The sequence below is a fragment of the Nerophis lumbriciformis genome, unplaced genomic scaffold (genome assembly GCF_033978685.3).
Source record: "Nerophis lumbriciformis unplaced genomic scaffold, RoL_Nlum_v2.1 HiC_scaffold_42, whole genome shotgun sequence".
In the NCBI taxonomy this organism is placed as follows: domain Eukaryota; kingdom Metazoa; phylum Chordata; class Actinopteri; order Syngnathiformes; family Syngnathidae; genus Nerophis; species Nerophis lumbriciformis.
The window spans coordinates 71,884-80,000 of NW_027316584.1; positions in this window are offsets into that span (position 1 = coordinate 71,884).

Here is an 8,117-nt window from a genome sequence, read left to right on the forward strand (position 1 = left end):
GCTGGGTAAGTTGTGGACATTGTAGGCACCCCGGAACCCTGGTGGAACGCGGCGGGACTTGTGGGACTCGAACCTGGGTGTGATTTTGGACCAAATTCGGGACTTTTGCCCACTTTCCCAACTTTTCTTCCCAGTCACAGTGCGCCTTTGCTGGGTGCGTTGTGGACATTGTAGGCACCCCGAGACACTGGTGGAACGCGGCGGGACTTGTGGGACTCGAACCTGGGTGTGATTTTGGACCACATTCGGGACTTTTGCCCACTTTCCCAACTTTTCTTCCCAATCACAGTGCGCCTTTGCTGGGTAAGTTGTGGACATTGTAGGCACCCCGAGACACTGGTGGAACGCGGCGGGACTTGTGGGACTCGAACCTGGGTGTGATTTTGGACCAAATTCGGGACTTTTGCCCACTTTCCCAACTTTTCTTCCCAATCACAGTGCGCCTTTGCTGGGTGCGTCTTGGACATGTCAGGCACCCCGGAACACTGGTGGAACGCGGCGGGACTTGTGGGACTCGAACCTGGGTGTGATTTTGGACCAAATTCGGGACTTTTGCCCACTTTTCCAACTTTTCTTCCCAATCACAGTGCGCCTTTGCTGGGTGCGTCGTGGACATGTCAGGCACCCCGGAACCCTGGTGGAACGCGGCGGGACTTGTGGGACTCGAACCTGGGTGTGATTTTGGACCAAATTCGGGACTTTTGCCCACTTTCCCAACTTTTCTTCCCAATCACAGTGCGCCTTTGCTGGGTGCGTTGTGGACATTGTAGGCACCCCGAGACCCTGGTGGAACGCGGCGGGACTTGTGGGACTCGAACCTGGGTGTGATTTTGGACCAAATTCGGGACTTTTGCCCACTTTCCCAACTTTTCTTCCCAATCACAGTGCGCCTTTGCTGGGTGCGTCGTGGACATGTCAGGCACCCCTGAACCCTGGTGGAACGCGGCGGGACTTGTGGGACTCGAACCTGGGTGTGATTTTGGACCAAATTCGGGACTTTTGCCCACTTTCCCAACTTTTCTTCCCAATCACAGTGCGCCTTTGCTGGGTGCGTTGTGGACATTGTAGGCACCCCGAGACCCTGGTGGAACGCGGCGGGACTTGTGGGACTCGAACCTGGGTGTGATTTTGGACCAAATTCGGGACTTTTGCCCACTTTCCCAACTTTTCTTCCCAATCACAGTGCGCCTTTGCTGGGTGCGTTGTGGACATTGTAGGCACCCCGGAACCCTGGTGGAACGCGGCGGGACTTGTGGGACTCGAACCTGGGTGTGATTTTGGACCAAATTCGGGACTTTTGCCCACTTTCCCAACTTTTCTTCCCAATCACAGTGCGCCTTTGCTGGGTGCGTTGTGGACATTGTAGGCACCCCGAGACCCTGGTGGAACGCGGCGGGACTTGTGGGACTCGAACCTGGGTGTGATTTTGGACCAAATTCGGGACTTTTGCCCACTTTCCCAACTTTTCTTCCCAATCACAGTGCGCCTTTGCTGGGTGCGTCGTGGACATGTCAGGCACCCCTGAACCCTGGTGGAACGCGGCGGGACTTGTGGGACTCGAACCTGGGTGTGATTTTGGACCAAATTCGGGACTTTTGCCCACTTTCCCAACTTTTCTTCCCAATCACAGTGCGCCTTTGCTGGGTGCGTTGTGGACATTGTAGGCACCCCGAGACCCTGGTGGAACGCGGCGGGACTTGTGGGACTCGAACCTGGGTGTGATTTTGGACCAAATTCGGGACTTTTGCCCACTTTCCCAACTTTTCTTCCCAATCACAGTGCGCCTTTGCTGGGTGCGTTGTGGACATTGTAGGCACCCCGGAACCCTGGTGGAACGCGGCGGGACTTGTGGGACTCGAACCTGGGTGTGATTTTGGACCAAATTCGGGACTTTTGCCCACTTTCCCAACTTTTCTTCCCAATCACAGTGCGCCTTTGCTGGGTAAGTTGTGGACATTGTAGGCACCCCGGAACCCTGGTGGAACGCGGCGGGACTTGTGGGACTCGAACCTGGGTGTGATTTTGGACCAAATTCGGGACTTTTGCCCACTTTCCCAACTTTTCTTCCCAATCACAGTGCACCTTTGCTGGGTGCGTCGTGGACATGTCAGGCACCCCGGAACCCTGGTGGAACGCGGCGGGACTTGTGGGACTCGAACCTGGGTGTGATGCCTTTGCTGGGTGCGTTGTGGACATTGTAGGCACCCCGAGACACTGGTGGAACGCGGCGGGACTTGTGGGACTCGAACCTGGGTATAATTTTGGATAAAATTCGGGACTTTTGCCCACTTTCCCAACTTTTCTTCCCAATCACAGTGCGCCTTTGCTGGGTGCGTCGTGGACATGTCAGGCACCCCGGAACCCTGGTGGAACGCGGCGGGACTTGTGGGACTCGAACCTGGGTGTGATGCCTTTGCTGGGTGCGTTGTGGACATTGTAGGCACCCCGAGACACTGGTGGAACGCGGCGGGACTTGTGGGACTCGAACCTGGGTATAATTTTGGATAAAATTCGGGACTTTTGCCCACTTTCCCAACTTTTCTTCCCAATCACAGTGCGCCTTTGCTGGGTGCGTCGTGGACATGTCAGGCACCCCGGAACCCTGGTGGAACGCGGCGGGACTTGTGGGACTCGAACCTGGGTGTGATTTTGGATCATTTCGTGGCCTTTTGCTATGCATGCCTTCTCCCCGCTAGTTTGATGTGTGCTGCTGCAAAAGTTCCAAGAGGGCGTTTTTGCCCCCCTCCAAACCCCCTCTCTTTGTTTATAGTGCATATTTTCTGCTGGATCTACTCTCTATTTACTCCAAGGAAAAAAACTAGCCGGTCGCGGCAAATTTTTACAATCGGTCGCCAAACTACGGCACGAGGGCCGAACGCGGTACGCCGGCGTCCAAGATACGGCCCGGGGATTTTTTTGATTTTTTGGGCTTTTTTTGATTTTTTTGGACATGTTGGGCATCCCAGGACTCGGGTGCGACTGCAGGACGTGTGGGGCTCTAACCTGGGTGTGGTTTTTGGTCATTTTTCCGGACTTTTGCCCACTTTTCCAACTTTTCTTCCCCACTCACAGTGCGCCTTTGCTGGGTGCGTTTTGGGCATGTGGGGGGCACCTCGGACTCGGGTGGGACGCGGCGGGACTTGTGGCACTCGTACCTGTGTGTGATTTTTGATCATTTTGTGGACTTTTCCCCAGACACTCTCCACTTGTCTACCCCACTTCCCCTGTGACTTTGCTGGGGGGGGCGTTTCCCCGCTGTCCTTTGTAGTGTAAGGGTTACTTTTCTTTTTTTTCTGTCTGAAAATAGGGCCCCAAAAGGCCTCACACTCCCCGGGAAGACCTGATGGACGCCTCGGCGTCACTGAAACAGGCCAATCTGTCTGAAAATATGGCCCACGAAAGGCCTCACATTCCCCGGGAAGACCTGATGGACGCCCCGGCGTCACCGAAATACGGCAAACTGTCTGAAAATAGGGGCTCCAAGGGTTCCCCACTCTTTCTGGCCCACAAAAGGCCTCTCATTCCCCGGGAACACCTGTAGGACTCCCCGGCGTCAAGGAAATACGCCAAACCGGCTGAAAATAGGGCCCCAAAAGAACTGGAAATAATGTCTTTAATTTGGGGGGGTGATGTCTATAATTATGGGGGTGCATTGGAGGCGGGAGTCCACTGGAGGGCTCCACAACGTCTGAAAATAGGGCCCCAAAAGGCCTGGAATTAATGTATTTAATTTGGGGGGTGCATTTGCAGCGGGAGTCCACCGGAGGGCTCCATTTCCCCACTCTTTTGTTGACATATGGCCACAAAAGGCCTCTCATTCCCCGGGAAGACCTGATGGACGCCCCGGCGTCACCGAAATAAGCCAAACTGTCTGAAAATAGGGGCTCCAAGGGTTCCCCACTCTTTCTGGCCCACAAAAGGCCTCTCATTCCCCGGGAACACCTGTAGGACTCCCCGGCGTCAAGGAAATACGCCAAACCGTCTGAAAATAGAGGCCCAAAAGAACTGGAAATAATGTGTTTAATTTGGGGGGTGATGTCTATAATTATGGGGGTGCATTGGAGGCGGGAGTCCACTGGAGGGCTCCACACCGTCTGAATATAGGGCCCCAAAAGGCCTGGAATTAATGTATTTAATTTGGGGGGTGCATTTGCAGCGGGAGTCCACCGGAGGGCTCCAATTCCCCACTCTTTTGTTGACCTATGTATGGCCCCAAAAGGCCTCTCATTCCCCGGGGAGACCTGAAGGACCCCCCCGGCGTCACCGAAATAAGCCAAACTGTCTGAAAATAGGGGCTCCAAGGGTTCCCCACTCTTTCTGGCCCACAAAAGGCCTCTCATTCCCCGGGAACACCTGTAGGACTCCCCGGCGTCAAGGAAATACGCCAAACCGGCTGAAAACAGGCCCCCAAAAGAACTGGAAATAATGTCTTTAGTTTGGGGGGTGATGTCTTTAATTTGGGGGGTGCATTGGAGGCGGGAGTCCACTGGAGGGCTCCACAACGTCTGAAAATAGGGCCCCAAAAGAACTGGAAATAATGTGTTTAATTCAGGGTGCATTTGCAGCGAGTGTCCACCAGAGGGCTCCAATTCCCCAGCTATAGTCCTGGTACTCTAAAATGATGGCACTTAGTCAAATTTCCGCCTTTTTTTGATGACTTCCAACTAGGAGAGGGACTAATTTTGAGTTCCGGACCCGGGTGGAGAACCATAGCACGTCGGCCTTCTTAAAGGGACATCCTCCTAGGCACTTAGTCAAATTTACACCTTTTTTTTGGACTTCCAGCGAGGAGAGGGACAATTTTGCGTTCCTGACCCAGGTGGAGGACCATAGCACGTCGGCCTTCTTAAAGGGACATCCTCCTAGGCACTTAGTCAAATTTACACCTTTTTTTTGGACTTCCAGCGAGGAGAGGGACAATTTTGCGTTCCTGACCCAGGTGGAGGACCATAGCACGTCGGCCTTCTTAAAGGGACATCCTCCTAGGCACTTAGTCAAATTTACACCTTTTTTTTTGGACTTCCAGCGAGGAGAGGGACTAATTTTGCTTTCCGTACCCGGGTGGAGAACCATAGCAGGTCAGCCTTCTTAAAGGGACATCCTCCTAGGCACTTAGTCAAACTTACGCCTTTTTTTTGGACTTCCAGCGAGGAGAGGGACTAATTTTGCTTTCCGTACCCGGGTGGAGAACCATAGCAGGTCAGCCTTCTTAAAGGGACATCCTCCTAGGCACTTAGTCAAATTCACGCCTTTTTTTTTGGACTTCCAGCGAGGAGAGGGACTAATTTTGCTTTCCGTACCCGGGTGGAGAACCATAGCAGGTCGGCCTTCTTAAAGGGAAATGCTCCTAGACACTTAGTCAAATTTACCAAACTTTTCTATAGAGCCCTGGTACTCTAAAATGATGACACATAGACAAAAAACCAAACTTTTCTATAGAGGCCTGGTACTCTAAAATGATGGCACTTAGTCAAATTTCCGCCTTTTTTTTGGACTTCCAGCGAGGAGAGGGACTAATTTTGCGTTCCTGACCCAGGTGGAGGACCATAGCACGTCGGCCTTCTTAAAGGGACATCCTCCTAGGCACTTAGTCAAATTTACACCTTTTTTTTGGACTTCCAGCGAGGAGAGGGACAATTTTGCGTTCCTGACCCAGGTGGAGGACCATAGCACGTCGGCCTTCTTAAAGGGACATCCTCCTAGGCACTTAGTCAAATTTACACCTTTTTTTTGGACTTCCAGCGAGGAGAGGGACAATTTTGCGTTCCTGACCCAGGTGGAGGACCATAGCACGTCGGCCTTCTTAAAGGGACATCCTCCTAGGCACTTAGTCAAATTTACACCTTTTTTTTGGACTTCCAGCGAGGAGAGGGACAATTTTGCGTTCCTGACCCAGGTGGAGGACCATAGCACGTCGGCCTTCTTAAAGGGACATCCTCCTAGGCACTTAGTCAAATTCACGCCTTTTTTTTGGACTTCCAGCGAGGAGAGGGACTAATTTGGCGTTCCAGACCCAGGTGGAGAACCATAGCAGGTCGGCCTTCTTAAAGGGACATGCCCCTAGACACTTAGTCAAATTTACGCCTGAAAATAGGGCCCCAAAAGAACTGGAAATAATGTCTTTAATTCAGGGTGCATTTGCAGCGAGTGTCCACCAGAGGGCTCCAATTCCCCCACTATAGTCCTGGTACTCTAAAATGATGGCACTTAGTCAAATTTCCGCCTTTTTTTGATGACTTCCAACTAGGAGAGGGACTAATTTTGAGTTCCGGACCCGGGTGGAGAACCATAGCACGTCGGCCTTCTTAAAGGGACATCCTCCTAGGCACTTAGTCAAATTTCCGCCTTTTTTTTGGACTTCCAGCGAGGAGAGGGACTAATTTGGCGTTCCAGACCCAGGTGGAGAACCATAGCACGTCGGCCTTCTTTAAGGGACATCCTCCTAGGCACTTAGTCAAATTTACGCCTTTTTTTTGGACTTCCAGCGAGGAGAGGGACTAATTTTGCTTTCCTGACCCGGGTGGAGAACCATAGCAGGTCGGCCTTCTTAAAGGGACATCCTCCTAGGCACTTAGTCAAATTCACGCCTTTTTTTTGGACTTCCAGCGAGGAGAGGGACAATTTTGCTTTCCTGACCCAGGTGGAGAACCATAGCACGTCGGCCTTCTTAAAGGGACATCCTCCTAGGCACTTAGTCAAATTTACGCCTTTTTTTTGGACTTCCAGCGAGGAGAGGGACTAATTTTGCTTTCCGTACCCGGGTGGAGAACCATAGCAGGTCAGCCTTCTTAAAGGGACATCCTCCTAGGCACTTAGTCAAATTTACTCCTTTTTTTTGGACTTCCAGCGAGGAGAGGGACTAATTTTGCTTTCCGTACCCGGGTGGAGAACCATAGCAGGTCAGCCTTCTTAAAGGGACATCCTCCTAGGCACTTAGTCAAATTCACGCCTTTTTTTTGGACTTCCAGCGAGGAGAGGGACTAATTTGGCGTTCCTGACCCAGGTGGAGAACCATAGCACGTCGGCCTTCTTAAAGGGAAATGCTCCTAGACACTTAGTCAAATTCACGCCTTTTTTTTTGGACTTCCAGCTAGGAGAGGGACTAATTTGGCGTTCCGTACCCAGGTAGAGAACCAAGGCACGTCGGCCTTCTTAAGGGGACATCCTCCTAGACACTTAGTCAAATTTACACCTTTTTTTTTTGGACTTCCAGCGAGGAGAGGGACTAATTATAGGGCCCCAAAAGAACTGGAAATAATGTGTTTAATTCAGGGTGCATTTGCAGCGAGTGTCCACCAGAGGGCTCCAATTCCCCAGCTATAGTCCTGGTACTCTAAAATGATGGCACTTAGTCAAATTTCCGCCTTTTTTTGATGACTTCCAACTAGGAGAGGGACTAATTTTGCTTTCCGTACCCGGGTGGAGAACCATAGCAGGTCGGCCTTCTTAAAGGGACATCCTCCTAGGCACTTAGTCAAATTTACACCTTTTTTTTTGGACTTCCAGCGAGGAGAGGGACTAATTTTGCTTTCCGTACCCGGGTGGAGAACCAAGGCACGTCGGCCTTCTTAAGGGGACATCCTCCTAGACACTTAGTCAAATTCACGCCTTTTTTTTTGGACTTCCAGCTAGGAGAGGGACTAATTTGGCGTTCTGTACCCAGGTGGAGAACCAAGGGACGTCGGCCTTCTTAAAGGGAAATGCTCCTAGACACTTAGTCAAATTTACCAAACTTTTCTATAGAGCCCTGGTACTCTAAAATGATGACACATAGACAAAAAACCAAACTTTTCTATAGAGGCCTGGTACTCTAAAATGATGACACATAGACAAAAAACCAAACTTTTCTATAGAGGCCTGGTACTCTAAAATAATGACACTTAGTCAAATTTCCGCCTTTTTTTGACTACTTCCAGCTAGGAGAGGGACTAATTTGGCGTTCCGTACCCAGGTGGAGAACCAAGGGACGTCGGCCTTCTTAAAGGGACATCCTCCTAGACACTTAGTCAAATTCACGCCTTTTTTTTTGGACTTCCAGCTAGGAGAGGGACTAATTTGGCGTTCCAGACCCAGGTGGAGAACCAAGGGACGTCGGCCTTCTTAAAGGGACATCCTCC